Below are 16,451 nucleotides of genomic sequence, written 5' to 3'. Positions count from 1 at the left end.
AGAACTTCAACACAGTAAGACCGACCCGTTTTCACCTTAAAGTGGGTTTGATGGATGTCTCGAGGCTTTCACAGAATGATAAATTAATCCGAAATGTCAGTATTTAGCTTCAAATAGTCAGCCAACCCAAACTATTTGAATACATCCAGTATCTCCCCATTCCCCATATTTTATTTTATATTCACTAAGTGTTTTATATAATCACCCATATTCAATGCATCTCCTGTTTGTTTAAAGGTTCATGTCTAAGATCATATCATTGTAATAAACAGCTCATATATCTATATATATGTTATAATCACAGATTGTGTCGTATGCTTTCTTTACGTAATGTCTGTCCAACCAAACGAGAACTTCACGAAAGTAGCGAGATATGAGACTGAATATTAATTGAATATTAATTATTAATTAATTTAACACCAGGATCGTAAGATTTCAAACAGTTTTCCTACCTGACTGTGACTTAAATTAAGTTAAAACCTAGGTGGGTGGTGCCCTGAATTCGAGGTAAGGTTTATTTGAGACTGTAAGAACATCTCATAAATCCTTATATTTAATAGGTATATAAATACCCGGTAACGCTACACCTGTGGAATTGAGCGCAAAGCCACTTTCAAAATACAAACAGAGTAGAATCAAGGTCAAGACATTAAACTGCAGCTAATGCACAATGTTTGTTTAACAGCTGGTTTCAGAACTTGTCACAATAATCTGTTAAAATGTGCATTTCTGTTGTTAGAAGTTTCCAAACATATATAAAATGCAAATAAGTTATGAATGACTTTTGTTATGTTAACAACAGATGATGCAGTGATACTGAAACATTTTTAGAAGCTTGACAATTATTCATTCAAAAAAGTGTTTTCTTCACACTGCCACACACACAGAGCAGTTTAAGAACAACCAAATGAATGAAGATGAAGGGAAAAGTGCCCCTGAGTATTTCTACACTTTACATAAAGACTGAACTTTTTACTCACTTGGACGCATCCCAGGAGAACCTTTTGCGTTACAAAACACTGAGAACACATAGTGAGACATTATATGAATATCATCATTTTGATAAAGACATTAAACTCATAATTCATACTAAAACAGTCAGCAGGGTAATATTTGACCACTGACACATCTTTGGTTATTTTTGCTATTTACCAATTTACAGTGCTGGCCAAAAGTATTGGCACCCCTGCAATTCTGTCAGATAATACGCAATTTCTTCCAGAAAATGATTGCAATCACAAATGCTTTGGTATTAATATCTTCATTTATTTTGCTTGCAATGAAAAAACACAAAAGAGAATGAAAAAAAAGTCAAATCAATTACCATTTTACACAAAACTCTAAAAATGGGCTAGACAAAAGTATTGGCACCCTCAGCCTAATACTTGGTAGCACAACCTTTAGAGAAAATAACTGCGAACAACCGCTTCCGGTAACCATCAATGAGTTTTTTACAATGCTCTGCTGGAATTTTTGACCATTCTTCTTTGGCAAACTGCTCCAGGTCCCTGAGATTTGAAGGCTGCCTTCTCCAAACTGCCATTTTGAGATCTCTCCACAGGTGTTCAATGGGATTCAGGCCTGGACTCATTGCTGGCCACTTTAGAAGTCTCCAGTGCTTTCTCTCAAACCATTTTCTAGTGCTTTTTGAAGTGTGTTTTGGGTCATTGTCCTGCTGGAAGACCCATGACCTCTGAGGGAGACCCAGCTTTCTCACACTGGGCCCTACATTATGCTGCAAAATTTGTTGGCAGTCTTCAGACTTCAAAATGCCATGCACACGGTTAAGCAGTCCAGTGCCAGAGGCAGCAAAGCAACCCCAAAACATCAGGGAACCTCCGCCATGTTTGACTGTAGGGACTGTGTTCTTTTCTTTGAAGGCCTCGTTTTTTTTTCTGTAAACTCTATGTTGATGCCTTTTCCCAAAAAGCTCTACTTCTGTCTCATCTGACCAGAGAACATTCTTCCATGTTTTGGCAAACTCCAGCCTGTTTTTTTTTTTATGTCCCTGGGTCAGAAGTGGGGTCTTCCTGGGTATCCTACCATAGAGTCCCTTTTCATTCAGACGGCGGCGGATAGTACAGGTTGACACTGTTGTACCCTCGGAGTGCAGGGCAGCTTGAACTTGTTTGGATGTTAGTTGAGGTTCTTTATCCACCATCCGCACAATCTTTCGTTGAAATCTCTCGTCAATTTTTCTTTTCCGTCCACATCTAGGGAGGTTAGCCACAGTGCCATGAGCTTTAAACTTCTTGATGACACTGCGCACGGTAGACACAGGAACATTCAGGTCTTTGGAGATGGACTTGTAGCCTTGAGATTGCCCATGCTTCCTCACAATTTTGCTTCTCAAGTCCTGAGACAGTTCTTTGGTCTTCTTTCTTTTCTCCATGCTCAATGTGATAAACACAAAGACACAGGACAGAGGTTGGGTCAACTTTAATCCATTTTAACTGGCTGCAAGTGTGATTTAGTTGTTGCCACCACTTGTTATGTGCCACAGGTAAGTAACAGGTACTGTTAATTACACAAATTAGAGAAGCATCACATGATTTTTCAAAGGGTGCCAATACTTTTGTCCACCCCCTTTTTTATGTTTTGTGTGGAATTATATCCAATTTGGCTTTTTGACAATTTTTTTGTGGTTTTCCATTGAAGACAAATTAAATGAACATGTCAATATCAAAGCATTTGTAATTGCAATCATTTTCTGGAAGAAATGGAGTATTATCTGACAGAATTTCTGGGGTGCCAATACTTTTGGCCACCACTGTATACTGAAGTTACAGCTCTGCAGAGACTGTAAATGTGCAGACTCAGTTCTAATTTCAAGGTATTCACATCCTAACTGCAGGAAGGGTTTAGGAATTATAGTTCTGTAATATCTAGAACAGTCTTTTTCATTTGGATAATTTAATCAGGAGTTGTTTAAAGGACAGGTGTGGGCCTACTTCTGTACTTATAACATGCAGTCAGATGAGCTCTCAGTGCAAATGAAACTGTAAAAGCAAACCAAATCCTTCAGAGACATTAAGAGTGGCCAAATTAAGAGTTTTACACATTCTTGGAAATAAAGAATACACTGGAGAACTGGGCAACATAAAAACATGAGAGATGAGTAACCTCAGGCTCTTTTTCAGGGATCATAAAAGCATAATATACTTAAAAATATCAAGGTGTTCCTTTCTTATGCTATGCTAACTGAATCATTTTTACAGAAAAAAGCTGGGAACATGCTGTGGTCAACATCCAACCAGCACAACTTTCTTCCTTTGTCCTTTACCCCCAAAAATAACTGAATAAATAAGTACATAAAACACTCACTGGCTGTTGGAACATTTCGGCGCAGCAGAGGTCCTTGAATTGACTCTCTGCTGTCTTTGTTGACCGCAATGAAGGCGGTGAAAGAACTGCTCACTCCTGATTGAACACTCAGCTCAACCACCTTCTCCTTTACTTCTTTATTTTTCTGCTGTCTGTGCGTTCCCTCCTCAGATTCCAGGGACCGTATCAGAGTGCGAGCAGCCAGCCTGTGGACCGTTAATCTGCAGACAGGAGGGAGAGATGCAGAGAGGTACAGGTTGTGTTGAAATATTTCGTTGAACGCATTACTGTACACTCATTATGCCCTAAAAGAAGAAACTAGTTCTTGCTCATGTTTCAATAGGACAAAAAGAACTTCAGTGAGTGGTGCTTTGAGCTAAATGCAAATATCAGTCCATTTATATATGCTCAGAATAATGCTTTTAATGCCCAACATTAAACTAAAATCTTTAAATCTAATTTTTTTTTGTTTTTTTCTTTAGCACAAGTTTCTTGTTTACCTTGAATGCCATTTCGCAGGATGCACAGTTTTGAGTGGTAACTTAGGTGACTGTCAGAGAGTAAATCGAAGCCCTGCCACACCGAACCAATCAGCGCGCCCTCTGACAAGCAGTCGCCTTGAACGCTCGTTGAACAGAGCATCGCTTTTTGGGTAACATTTATGGTTACAATGGTACTGTGAGAAACAGGAATTTGTTTGAAGGATTTGAGGAGTAGATTCTGGCTCTGACTAATACCTTTCTTATTGCTAAACTTATATTTGGAGGAGATTGGAATTCTATTAGTGACCCCCTTAAAGACTGTTTCCCACCAAGACCGATAGGAGGTTCTTACTGTGAATTTAGAAACATATGTTTGCACTTGAACTGCTGTGATATATGGAGAACAAAAAACCCAGGGCAAACAAAGTTCACATGGAATAACAAAGATATGTCTAGAAAATCGAGGATTGATTTTTGGCTTGTGTCAAATGAACTAATTGACAAGGTGACCGAAACAGAAATGAATCCATCAATTTTGTCGGACCACAAGGTTATCTCTCTTTCTTTACAAATGGATGATTCTACAACTGCACAAAAGTTCAACATGTAGAAATTTAATAATACCCTTTTGAAAGATCCTGTGTTTATGGAAACAGTAAAAGATATTGTCACTGATAACTGGAACAAGGCTCAAGAAGAGCAAGTTTTTGGAAAACACTGGGAATATACTCAATTCCAGATTCGAAACATTGCAATTATGAGAGGAAAGGAAATGGCCAGAATAAAAAGAAGTCAACAGGAAAACATTCTTAAGGAGATAATGGCCATTTATGAAGAAGACTCTATGTGTCAAATGGATGTTGAGAAGCTATCAGATCTGCAGCTGCAATTAGACAATATATATGAGAACTTGGCGCAAGGTACCTTTGTTCGCTCCAGGCGTAAATGGCTAGAACAAGGTGAAAAGAACACTAAATACTTTCATAATTTAGAAAAAAGAAATGCCAGCATTAACAACATACACCAATTAAAAATGAATGATTCTATATCTGAAAATTCCCAGGAAATATCTGTCTTTGTTGAAGAATTTTTCAGTAAATTATACACAGAGCCAGACCCAACTTGTAATGCACTCCCCTTCTTGTCGTCCTTGAGGAATGTTAGGCAAATAAACCAGATACAAAAAAATCCATGTGACCAGAATATATCTTTGAATGAAATTAAGAAAAGTATTAGTCAACTTAAAAACAATAAATCCCCTGGTAATGATGGTATTACAGGTGAATTTTACAGAGCATTACAAGATAACATTGTTGAATTTCTGTTGCAAGTATTTAAAGAAGCTATGGAGATAGGAAAACTCCCTACATCTATATGCCAAGGTCTAATTACTCTGATACCTAAGCCTAATAAAGATTGCTTATTGATTGAAAACTGGAGGCCAATCACTTTAATTAACAATGATGCAAAAATATTTGCATATATTTTTGCACGTCTTAAACTTTGTCTTCCTTCAATTATAGATGAATGCCAATCTGGGTTTATGAAAGGTAAACATATTAGTAATAATATTAGATTCATTTTGGATTTAATTGATTATCGAGAACTTTTGACTGACAACAGTTTTATTTTATTTATTGATATATATAAAGCTTTTGATACAGTAAGACACAACACGTTATTTGATGTTTTACATTTGTTGGGGTTTGGTCATTTCTTTAAGAAGGCTATCAAAACTTTAGATAGTAATTGTAATAGCTCGGTGAAACTCCCAGGTGGTACCACTCACAGATTCAGCATATCTAGAGGTATAAAGCAAGGTGACCCTGCTGCACCATTTTTATTTATTTTAGTAATGGAAATGTTGACCATGCATTTAGTTAACAACCCTTTTCAGGGCATTAATATCTCTGGTAAAGAAATAAAATGTTGCCAATTAGCTGATGACACAGCTATTTTCCTCAAGGATGAAATGCAGATAAAAAAGGTCATTAATTGTATCAAGGAATTTTCAAATATATCTGGACTGCACCTAAATATTAAAAAATGTGCTCTCTTCCCACTAAAAGACAATTATTCTGTTACTGAACTTGAAGGCATTCCCGTATCAGCTAAGGTCACCTATCTGGGTATTGACATCTGTAAAGATCAGACAGAAAGAGTTAACTGCAATTTTCATCCTCTCATACCTAAAATTAAAAACCGGTTTAATTTATGGTTAATGAGAGACCTTTCTATTAAAGGACGCATATTACTTTCTAAAACGGAAGGTATGTCTCGATTAGTTTATCCTGCTAGGGTTCTCGATACCCCAAAATCTTTTGTCAAAGAAGTAGACTCATCCTTATTTAACTTTATCTGGAAAAATAAACCACATTATCTAAACAGACAAATACTAAGTAACCCTTATGATCGTGGTGGACTAAATGCACTAGATTTTCACTCCTCTAATATAATGTTCAAAGTAAATTGGATCAAAGACTATATCAAAAACAAGAACAAGATATGGTACCCTATTCCAAACCTGATCTTCCAAAAAGTTGGTGGTTTAGAATTCCTTCTTCACTGTAATTTCCAGGTCAATAAGCTCCCAATAAAGTTGTCTAATTTTCATAAACAAGTCCTCCTCTGTTGGCTTTTGACCTACACACACAACTTCTCACCTCACAAACAGATTATTTGGAACAATCATCTCATTACTTTTAAAAAGAAATCTATATTTTTTGAAAATTGGATTAGGAAAGTCAAGGAAGTTTCATTTAAAATATTACATTTAATTTACCCCACAAACACACTTTTACAAAGATTCAAAATTGATCTGCCAGATTTATGTGTTTTCTGTGGTATTACGTCTGAGTCTATTTGTCATTTATTTTACGAATGTTTTTACTTTAATGTTTTATTTTTTTGGATTGAGGTTGAGCGTCTGTGTTGTGAGGTATGGTCTTGTCATGCTTCTTTAAGTATGAAAGATATTTTACTTTTCTTTGAAAGAGATGATTTTTGTGTACTGTATGTCTTTATTTTAAATCTTTTTATAATCTTGGGAAAATACCATATTCATAAATGTAAATGGGGAGGGAGTAAACCATCTTTTGTTGCTTTCAAAAACGAACTCAGATTTATTTGAACTCTTTAGAAGGACTGAACAGCCGAAATGCCGAAAGGACTATTGATTTAATGGCAACTTATATATATTTGTTCCTCTTTTGGTTAGTTGTTGCACTGTACCCCGCCTTTTCAATGTTTGTCTTTGATGTGTTGTTACAATTGAAAAAAATTAAAATAACAAAAAAAAAAATCTATGGGAGCTACACACTGAACAATATTTCTAGCCTCATCATCGTGTCCTTATGGAGGACTGAAATGATTGTCCCAGCGATATAAAGCTTTATTTCAAACTAAAAGAAAATAAATAAAGAAGGTGCGTCTGTTTACTTCCGCAAACTTCATCTCGAAGCTCCACCCACCCGGAATTCTATGTGGAAACCGAGCGTATCCGTTAAGTCTTCGCTGCATTGGAAGCAACACTGACAAGGGAAAGAGCCGTAGGAAAACTTAATCACAGCGAAGATTTGTCTGAACAGGTGAGTTTTCTTCCATTGAGTTAAGCTGTTCTAACGCACCTATTATAGATCCTGATGACAAACAGCTGCAGACTGTTGTTATAACACATGCACTGTTTTAATAATCATAGTCTAACATAAACACTGTGTCGCATTTCTTTAGCGGTGTAAGTGGATCAGATAATTATTTATTTTTATTATTCTGAGGTTTCCCCCCCTATTTTGTCCAATCATTTTCATCGTGAAACAATCCCCAAACTGTATAGTACTGTTTACTGGTTATTCCCACTACAGTGAATCCTCACATTTCCTTGTTGCACAGATACAATGGTGAACTGCTGTGGTCTGCTAACTGCCAAAAAGGAACCAGGCACGGAATTGGAAATAAAACTAACATCTTTCTGTTTAGTCATGTCCTCTTCAAATATTAAACCTACTGTTGGTTGTAATGACGAGATGATTTTCTGCTTCTCGTTGTTAAACTTTATTCAGTCTGTTTTAAGGAACTATACAATGTGTATGATCTGTATATTTCTGTTCATTGTTTTGTATCTTTTAGTTCCTCTGACGAGCATTGAGGTGGAGCTGCAGGTGAAGGACCATGTCGCTACAGTGATCTCCACTCTGAAGTACGAGAACAAGGAGGACAAACCTCTGGAGGCTGTTTTCGTCTTCCCTCTTCCTGGAGATGCTGCTGTGTGTCATTTCAGTGCTCAGGTTGGACAGACACACATTGTAGCTGAGGTGAAGGAGAAGCAGAAGGTGAGCTGGACACAAAGATTGACTCACTATGATGAAGCTGAAACACAGTGAAGTGAACGTTACTGACTGATGTGTTTCATGTGCACTGCAGGCTCGTGAGGAGTACGATGATGCATTGAGCTCCGGTCAGCAGGCCTTCCTATTGGAGGAGAGCGAGCAGAGCCCAGATATATTCTCTATGAGTGTGGGCAGTCTGCCTCCAGGAGAGAGCGCCTCCATCAGGCTGGAGTATGTCACTGAGCTGGCTGTGCAGGCTGATGACGGGCTGAGGTTCTGTCTGCCTGCTGTGCTCAACCCTCGCTACCAACCTCAGGGTAGGAAAACCACCAAGCTGAACTCACTGTTCACCAAACATGCTCATACTAAGCGTTGCAATGTGCAGCATCCTAACTTGATGTGTTGATGGAAGTCAGAAATCTAGACAGCTATGTTTGTAGCCACCAGTTACAATTGTCTGACATGTCGTGTGCAGGTAGTGAAGGTGTCAGTGTCCAGGTGACTTCGGTTCCAGCCTCTCTGGTGCCCTACAGCCTGTCCTTTTCTGCCCGAGTTTCTGCTCCTCGTCCAGTCTCTAAAGTAGAGTCCAGCAGTCCCCTGGAGCCTCTTCAGTACCTCAACACTGATCAAACACAGGCCACTGTAGGTAGAGGTGTAAGCTTCTGCTCTGAGTGGTTGTTACAAATAAATGATTTAATTGACCACGCATTGGTGTATTTAACTGCAGGTTAAGTTGGCTGCAGGACACAAGTTTGACAGAGATGTCGAACTGCTGATTTATTACAAAGACGCCCACCAGCCCACTGCTGTGGTGGAGGCAGGACAGGCCTCTGCCAAGCCTGGTGAGTGAATCTTTATCATCTTATTAGTTCAGGTATATAAGGATTATTAACTGGATAATGAATAGATTCTATGTGTCTTAGACAGCTGTCTTTACTATCTTGTGTCTTTTTTAAGGATACTCTGCTGCTTCTGCTGAAGAGCTTACCAATGGGCTGCTACTTCAATGTCTATAGTTTTGGGTCCCGCTTTGAACACATCTTCCCGTACGTGACTCAGTCCACAAAATTAGCATGAATAATCCTTTCTGTATTTTAGGCCTATGAATATGAATATGTTCTCATTTAATGTTTTAAGAAGTGGGTCTTAAGAGTGAATGAAATGCCACTTGACCTCCTCCCTTTGTGTTTCTGACGGCAGTACAAGTGTGGAGTACAGTGAGAAGACCATGGAGGATGCTCTGAAGAAAGTTGAGCAGATGCAGGACGATCTGGGAGGAACAGAGATTCTTCAGCCCCTCAAACACATTTACAGCCAGCCCTGCATTCCCAAGCAGCCCAGACAAGTAATAACGCACGCATATTAATGCTCCTCCCTTCACTTGCCTGTAATTTTCAGGAAAAGGAGAGCAAGATATTCAAAGTCATTCATCTGTGGCTCTGACTGATGCATAAGTTATTTCCACTTGTGAAACACAGCTTCATACATAGAGCTGCTGACTCAGGCCTGCTGTGTCTCGCTTAACCTCAAGTTGTTCAGATGAAGGCAGAACCAAGAGTTCTGAAACAGTTATTTTTCTTCTCAGACACATGGTTTTCATTGAGATCCATTTCTATGTATAGCACAAGCCTTAAATGTGTATCAACATATCCAATAACTTAAACATTTGTGGGTTTATGAGCTCTGTTGCTTGTTGTGCTCACACCCTTCCAAGTAAAAGCCTGGACAAACCTTTTTATTAGACGCTCCTATTTGCCATAACTCTGCTTGTTCTTCATGTGTTTAAGAGGTGAACACCCCGTGTTACTGAAACAGCAGAGTTACACACCTCTTATTCATGGTATGTACAGGTGTGACATGTTTTCTCCTCCCACAGCTGTTTGTCTTCACTGACGGAGAGGTGGGGAACACCAAAGAAGTTATAGATCTTGTTAGGAAGAATTCAGGTTCCCACAGGTGAAAAACCACAACATAGATTTACAATAAGTGTCATGTTGCGATGTTGTGTGAGTTGAAAACAAACTGCTGTGTTGCAGGTGTTTCTCTTTTGGGATTGGGGAAGGGGCGAGCTCTGCTCTCATCAATGGGATGGCCAAGGAGGGAGGAGGTCACGCTCAGTTCATCACAGGAGCTGACAGGATGCAGTCAAAAGTAAGCAAACATTGAAAACATGTTTTTTTTAGGAAAGAAGTGATGATTACAAATCAGTAAAGACATTTTTCCAATTTCTTTTTTGACCACCAGGTGATGCAGTCGCTGAGATTTGCTCTGCAGCCAGCAGTGGAAGACATCTCAGTGACATGGAACTTACCAAAGAAAGTGTCTGCCACTGTCCTGTCTCCACCAATCACTGCACTTTTCCAGGGTCAGAGGTCACTGATTTATGCCCAGCTCTCTGGCAAGGTGGGAACACCACCACCTCATGTTGAAGCAGCTTTTACTGGTTACGTTTTGGACTTTGATCTTTATTCAGAGATGCAATTTTATTTTTTTTTTAAATCTGTTGAAGCTTTCTCAGAGTTCAGAAGCAGCAGAGGGCTGTGTGACAGTGAAGTACAGCCTGGCAGGTCAACCCTCTCACAACCAGCTGCACTTCAGTCTCACACCTGCAGAGGACACTGGGTAAAAACAGCTTCTAGTCTCACAGCAGAATTAGATTCTGACAGATTTTAGTTTAATGTTGAGCATTAAAAGCATTATTCTGAGCATATAATGTACTGGTATTTGCATTTAGCTCAAAGCACCACTCACTGATGTTCTTTTTGTCCTATTGAAACATGAGCAAGAACTAGTTTCTTCTTTTAGGGCATAATGAGTGTACAGTAATGCGTTCAACGAAATATTTCAACACAACCTGTACCTCTCTGCATCTCTCCCTCCTGTCTGCAGATTAACGGTCCACAGGCTGGCTGCTCGCACTCTGATACGGTCCCTGGAATCAGAGGAGGGAATGCACAGACAGCAGCAAAACAAAGAAGTAAAGGAGGTGGTTGAGCTGAGCGTCCAATCAGGAGTGAGCAGTTCTTTCACCGCCTTCATTGCGGTCAATAAAGACAGCGGAGAGTCAATTCAAGGACCTCTGCTGCGCCGAAATGTTCCAACAGCCAGTGAGTGTTTTATGTAGTTATTTATTCAGATATTTTTGGGGGTAAAGGACAAAGGAAGAAAGTTGTGCTGGTTGGATTTTGACCACAGCATGTTCCCAGCTTTTTTCTGTAAAAATGATTCAGTTAGCATAGCATAAGAAAGGAACACCTTGATATTTTTAAGTATATTATGCTTTTATGATCCCTGAAAAAGAGCCTGAGGTTACTCATCTCTCATGTTTTATGTTGCCCAGTTCTCCAGTGTATTCTTTATTTCCAAGAATGTGTAAAACTCTTAATTTGGCCACTCTTAATGTCTCTGAAGGATTTGGTTTGCTTTTACAGTTTCATTTGCACTGAGAGCTCATCTGACTGCATGTTATAAGTACAGAAGTAGGCCCACACCTGTCCTTTAAACAACTCCTGATTCAATTATCCAAATGAAAAAGACTCTTCTAGATATTACAGAACTATAATTCCTAAACCCTTCCTGCAGTTAGGATGCGAATACCTTGAAATTAGAACTGAGTCTGCACATTTACAGTCTCTGCAGAGCTGTTACTTCAGTATAAATTGGTAAATAGCAAAAATAACCAAAGATGTGTCAGTGGTCAAATATTACCCTGCTGACTGTTTTAGTATGAATTATGAGTTTAATGTCTTTATCAAAATGATGATCTTCATACAATGTCTCACTATGTGTTCTCAGTGTTTTGTAGAGCATTCCCACAGAGTTCTCCTGGGATGCATCCAAGTGAGTAAAAAGTTCAGTCTTTATGTAAAGTGTAGAAATACTCAGGGGCAATTTTCCCTTCATCTTCATTCATTTGGTTGTTCTTAAACTGCTCTGTGTGTGTGGCAGTGTGAAGAAAACACTTTTTTGAATGAATAATTGTCAAGCTTCTAAAAATGTTTCAGTATCACTGCATCATCTGTTGTTAACATAACAAAAGTCATTAATACCTTATATGCATGTTATACATGTTTTCACAAAACACAAATTGTGTTTGCTAGTTCAAAGCTGCATTTGCGATGTTTGGAAACTTTTAACAACAGAAATGCACATTTTAACAGCTTATTGTGACAAGTTCTGAAACCAGCTGTTAAACAAACATTGTGCATTAGCTGCAGTTTAATGTCTTGACCTTGATTCTTCTCTGTTTGTATTTTGAAAGTGGCTTGTTCCTTAGTTCCACTGTTACCAGTTCCACCGGGCTGTTTTTTCTCTGGACCAATGAAGAAAGGTAAGTGAAACACTAAATGAGATGTGAGCACACATCTGTGGTTTCCATCACTTACTGTCTATTAACTAATTTTCATGTCTTCCCTTTTTTATATTTATTTGTTGCTCTTTTTAGGTTCAGTGTTTAAGTGTGGAATGAAGAGCAGTGCTCAAAGGGCAAAAATATGTTATTTGTTATTTAAATATGTTATTTGGTAAAAATTTTATCAGTTTAGTTTTCACTGCCAGATGAGCCTGATGATACATTTTTCACTTTGAGTATGAAAATAGAAATCCACGCTCAGTCCTGGTCTTTTGGTTTCAGAGGTTCCACAATTTCTGATTCCCTCCACATTCCAACAAAGCAAAAGCTGCAGAGCATCCAATCAAAGCTCAAGTCAGAAGAAAATTAATTTCTTTGTTTTTGAACAGCTTATGATTTATCGTTTATTTGCTAATGTGACCTTTCAGTCTCAAGCCTCATCTGTCGCCTTGAGCCACATCTGGCCCAACTGACTGTAATAAGTTCAGAAACCAGCAGTTTAGTTGAAATGTTTAAACTAACTCTTGTGTTTGCTTTTTTTTCTTGCATTTCCTTTTATGAGATTTTAAAGTGAAAGAAAGTACACCCTTTCACAATTTCAAGGTTTTATGTATCAGAACATCACAAAAATCACGTAGGCCTTACCAGGTTTTAAAGCGAGATAAATCCAACCTCTGACGAACAACAACAATGACACATGGTGTCATTATTTACTGAACAAAAAGACAACATGCAGAAGCAGTGTGTTTCCACCCTCACTGCTTTCATTTGAATTAAGACGGTCAATAGCAGCACCTGTTCAAAAACTGAACAAGTATGGTTTGTTAGGAAAGGAGAAAGCTTCTTCTCTTTAAAAAGAACATGGCAGCACAGCTTAGGTTTGTAAAGTTGCATCTGAACAAATCACAAAACTCCTGGAACAATGTTCTTTGAACAGACCAGACCAAAGTTAAGACAGTTGATCATGTTACTCACAGCATATCAGCACAATCACTTCATACTTACTGTCAAACATGGTGGAGGAGGGCTGATGATTTGGGCTCGTCCTGCAGCCACAGCACCTGAACGCCTTGTATTCACTTAGTCGACCACGACTTCCTCTGTATACCAAAGTATTCTACAGTAAAATGTGAGGCCATCGGTCTGACAGCTAAACCTTGGATGAAATTGGGTCATGAACAGATGTGGTAATGACCAGTTTTTATTTTTTTTGTGATATCCTGCCAGTTAAAACTTTACAATTGAAAGAAGTTTTACTTTTTATTTAGCTTTACTACTTATCTTTAACATCACTGTAGCTGGGCGGAGATATTTGAACTTTAGAATCTTCTTGTACTAAAGTCTCTCTTATGTGCAGCTCGTAATGCTTTTCTTCTCTTTATCTCTTGAACATTGAGACATTTGTCAGACATATGTAAGTCGCTTTGGATCAAAGCGTCTGCCAAGTGCTTAAACATTTTAACTTTTATTTTCTTTTTTTTTTACACCTTGGCAGTCTTGAAGATTATTATGAATTTCTAGGTAAGTAATGATTTAAAGACTTCCATCCATCCATCCGGATATTTTTGTACGTTGGAGGGCATTTGGGTTTGAGCGTACGCCATGTTTCAGTAGGAAATCCACGCAAGTCTTTGTACATGAGGCCCCTGGTCTTTTGGTTTCAGAGTTTCCACAATTTCTGATTCCCTCCACATTCCAACATAGCAAAAGCTGCAGCGCATCCAATCAAAGCTCAAGTCAGAAGAAAATTAATTTCTTTCTTTTTGAACAGCTTATGATTTATCGTTTATTTGCTAATGTGACCTTTCAGTCTCAAGCCTCATCTGTTGCCTGGAAGCCTCATCTGTCGCCTGGAGGCCACATCTGGCCCAACTGACTGTAATAGCTTCAGAAACCAGCAGTTTAGTTGAAATGTTTAAACTAACTCTTGCATTTCCTTAATTTTTTCTCTAGTAATTCGAATGTTGTTTTCGAAAAAGGGTGTTTAGAAAATACCCATGGCTGAGTTTTAGATTTTTAGAGCCACTTGCTTAAAAAAAGGATTTGAAGTGTATATGACGTCATACATAGCGGGTCGACCAGCTGTCATTAGCACAATGCTAGCGCGTTGTGGACAACAAGAAGCCAACCAGTAAGAAATCAAAGCGATATATGTACTCGTTCAGTAGATTTTTTACTTGAAACCCATGTTGAGCTCTCAGAAACTACATTCAAATCTGAGCGCTCTTGAGGAGACTTAGGTGAAACTGACCATTTGTAGCATCTAGCTCCATAGGTCCCCATTCATTCTGGTCTCCACCGACGCTCCCAGTGGAATTCTGGTGGAACTGCAGCCAAAAAGCCGGTACAATGGGGCTTAATACAGTGGCAAGGCTGTTCGTTATAATGGCTGTGTGCCAAGGCTGAATCAAACGAGCACTGTTCCATTGCCGCCGCCATCTTTCTTGTTGTGCTTTCGCTTGTCTATGTTCGCTTCCACTGCCCAACGTCGCACTGCTCTGTCGTCACTCCCTCAAAACCCCGCACCAGAACCCTCTGGCCCGCCCGCGTTGATTCAAAACACATCTCTGCGTTGTGATTGGTTTAGTTGCCATCTGCCAGATTCAGGGCAGTATTTTCAAAATGACAAGTGGATCGAGGCCAGACCCAACCGCAGGCAAAACATTTTGCCGTCCAGCAGTTGGCGCTGGTTTTCCAGGCTAGTAAGACCTTCCATAAGTATAGAACTGCTGTTTTTTTTAAATGCATGCTGGTCAATATCAGGTGTTACCCCATATTAATAACTATGTTTTTTATGCTTTTACGTTTTTAAATTCTCAGCAACATGTGGGACAGACTGTGTGGATGCTGGAAACGCTCTGCTGGGCTGCAGCGTGCAGAAAGATGCTCTGGGGCTCTGAGCTCTTCATCGAAGTGGCCTCACCGTCAGGATTGTTTTCACAAATAAAAACAATCCACCATGAAAGTTTTACCATGATATTAGTCTGCAACATTTGCCTTTACTATGTGCCTTGCTGCATTTGCACTGTATGGAATTATCCAGAATCAGCCATGTAACCACTCAAAGTAATATTTTGCTTTGCACTTTTATTATTTCTTTGTATATGCAACACTTCAAGTGAAAAATAAACTTAATTTTCATGCATATAAAGAAATAAGAGAGTAAAATGTTGATAATTGTTTTTCTTTTATTAATCAACTTTAATGGGCTACATCATTTGCATAAAATGGTTTATTGTTGAAGAAGGGAAACCAAATGTTTGACACTGTTGACGTGGATGTACTTGTGCTGCTGAAGTTTGATTTGGTTAGCTCTGGTTCGTCTGTAAAACTTTGACCTAACAGGCCAGTTGTAGATCTACTTTTTGTGGAAATGTGAAAAAGGCGTCACCCGCGTTTGCAGCTTGTACGGTGGCCAACAAGAGAAAAATGTAGCAATCACAAAAACGACCAGAGCACACGCGCTGCAAACTTCAAAACACATGCAAGAGAAAAAACGCGCTGCAAACTTCAAAACACATAAAAGAGAAAAAAACGCACTGCAAACTTCAAAATACATGCAAGAGAAAAAAAGTGCTGCACACTTAAAAAAAAACCTGCAAGAGAAAAACACGCTGCAAACTCCAAGTCACATGCAAGAGAAAAAACGTTTTTCCCTTGAATGTGTTTTTGAGTTTGCAGCGCATTTCTCTCTTGTGTACATCTGATACTCTGTACAAGATGAATTCCAGTCATGATTCTTAAAACTTCCTGGTTTAACTTGTGTGTCATCAGTTTAAATATCAGAAAGCCCTTTAGGCCCACTTTAGGCTTGTATTTCCAATACAATCTTTTTCTTACTACAGTGTGGGTTTATTGTGCCACAATGGTCCAGCAGAGGAGCTCATGATGAAGGAAATTGAGAAAGACACAGCTACCATCACTGCACGAAAAGAGGGATTTGTGTCACTGTGGACGGCAGTGAACATC

At 38.8% G+C, this 16,451-nt stretch overlaps 1 pseudogene; it reads left to right on the top strand.

Annotated features, from left to right (window-relative positions):
* Window positions 1–7,187: 7,187 nt before the first annotated feature.
* Window positions 7,188–15,640, top strand: LOC142388527 (von Willebrand factor A domain-containing protein 5A-like; annotated as a pseudogene).
* The last annotated feature ends 811 nt before the right edge of the window (window positions 15,641–16,451 follow it).

The sequence above is a fragment of the Odontesthes bonariensis genome, chromosome 9 (assembly GCF_027942865.1).
Source record: "Odontesthes bonariensis isolate fOdoBon6 chromosome 9, fOdoBon6.hap1, whole genome shotgun sequence".
Taxonomy (NCBI): domain Eukaryota; kingdom Metazoa; phylum Chordata; class Actinopteri; order Atheriniformes; family Atherinopsidae; genus Odontesthes; species Odontesthes bonariensis.
The sequence above is the reverse complement of the archived record's forward strand: the minus strand, read 5'-3'. Positions and strand labels throughout refer to the sequence as shown.